Genomic DNA, 2,008 nt, shown 5'->3' with positions numbered 1-2,008 from the left:
GTAATTATTAACAAACAGCTCCCCATTCCCTTCTTACACCTCTGACACTGTAGTTGTCATTGGCAGGTTTTGGTGTGCCGTATCAATTGTTATGTATAGAGTGCTTGGGGGGCCCCAATGTAAAACTTGCATCGGGGCCTACAGCTCCTAAGCTACGCCACTGCCCATAGAGCCATATCAATCTCTGCCATGCGCTGAGGAGGACCAACAGTCTGAAACAGACTGTCTGCATGTTGGGTTGATGTGGCTCTGTAAAATCTATAAGCTATAGGCTTGCTATACACCAGCAGTTGGATGGAAGCCTGGCTTCACTTAAAGCTGAATTAACCAAATACCTTCTGTTTTAACAAGGTAAACTATAAACACCAGAAACAGTAGTGTCCCAGTGCACTGGCAGCCATACATGCCCAAGCTATCACACTGCTTCCACCAGATGAAATGGTATGCTTTAGATAATGAGCTGTTCCATGTACTTTTTTCTTGCCATCATTCTGGTAGAGATTGATCTTCGTTTAATTTGGCCAAAGAATGTTTTTTCCACAACTGTGCAGGGTTTTTTAGATGTTCTTTAGCAAAGTCCAATCTAGCTGTTCTATTATTGAAGTTTACGAGGCTTTCACCCTGCAGTGCACCCTCTGTATTTACACTCACACAGTCTTCTCTTTATGGTAGACTTGGATATTGATACGCCTACCCCTGGAGAGTGTTAGTCACTTGGTTGGCTGTTGTGCAGGGGTTTTTCTTCACCATGGAAATTATTCTGTTATCATCCACCACTGTTGTCTTCCATGGACGTCCAGGTTATTTTTACGTTGTCGATTTCACCAGTTGCTTTCTCTCTCAGGAAGTACCAAACTGCAGATTTTGCCACTCGTAATATTGTAGCAATTTCTCAAATGATTTTTTTTTCTGTTTTTGCAGCTTAAGGATGGCTTCTTTCACCTGCATGGAGAGCTCCTTTGACGTCATGCTGTCTGTTCACAGAAAAATCTTCCACATGCAAGAAAAACATCTCAAATCAACTCCAAGCCTTCTATCTGCTTAATTGAGTTTGGCATAACAATGGACTTGCCCACATCTGCCCATGTTATAGCCTTGAAGTCAATTGTCCAATTACTTTTAAGGCCCTGAAATGAAAGGATTTTTTTAAAAAAATGATTTTGTTGCCTCACATTTTTATTCACAGGTTTTGTTCACTGCACTGAATTAAAGCTGAAAGTCTCCACTTTAACTGCATCTGAGTTGTTTCATTTAAAATGCATTGTGGTAATGTACAGAACCAAAATTAGAAAAAAGTCTCTGTCTAAATTTGATTGGGGGTGATAAACAGACGTTTTCCTATGTACAATATTTTTCTTTCACAGAAAATATTCAGACTCAAATTATGAAAATTGTAGGCTATTGTCCAACACCAGTTCCTTTGGATTGTATACAGGTCAGTATGACAGCGCTCCTCTTCTTATTATCCTCAACACCTAAAAGAGATAAAACATAGCTCCACATAGTGCATTACTGCTAGATTTCCATCATCTCTTAAACACCACGCCAGTGATAAACCATGTGCTCTTTAGTGCTCCACTTCTAGTGCAAACTGATCACCAACTTTAAGACAGTTACAGGCTCACCAGATGTAGGCCACCTCATACACTAGATGGCAACGGTGAAAGGATTAACCATCCTGCTTACACTAGGGTACGCACGTCAAGCGTCAGACGTTATACGTGTAAACGCAGAGAGCATACTACGGATGCCCAAACCAGTGGCCAGTTGACGCGGATTACGTATCGCTACGGAAATAGACATGCGCAGGAAAAGACGGAACTGAAATTGAATATAAAAGACGGCGGCGGCTCCTGTTACGTCAGCCTCTGATGAGTCCCAAGGGACGAAACGCGTAAGGCGGAGCGGGGAGCGTCTGACGTCACAGGAAGTAGGACACACATCACCTGAAGGAAGCTAGCTTGCAACTGATGTGCCAGTGCGGGTAGCGGGATGCCGTGACCGTAGG

At 42.7% G+C, this 2,008-nt stretch overlaps 1 long non-coding RNA gene across 1 annotated transcript in view; it reads left to right on the top strand.

The window, feature by feature from the left end:
* Positions 1 to 1,231, top strand: part of LOC137522663 (uncharacterized) — a 33,077-nt gene extending 31,846 nt beyond the window's left edge. Inside the window, exon 2 of the long non-coding RNA XR_011022389.1 lies at positions 922 to 1,231. This is a non-coding gene — a long non-coding RNA (uncharacterized lncRNA). The remainder of the gene's footprint in view (positions 1 to 921) is intronic.
* Positions 1,232 to 2,008: the final 777 nt, after the last annotated feature.

This window comes from Hyperolius riggenbachi, chromosome 6 (assembly GCF_040937935.1).
Source record: "Hyperolius riggenbachi isolate aHypRig1 chromosome 6, aHypRig1.pri, whole genome shotgun sequence".
Classification (NCBI taxonomy): domain Eukaryota; kingdom Metazoa; phylum Chordata; class Amphibia; order Anura; family Hyperoliidae; genus Hyperolius; species Hyperolius riggenbachi.
Note: the sequence above shows the minus strand (reverse complement) of the source record. Positions and strands in the feature narration are given on the sequence as shown.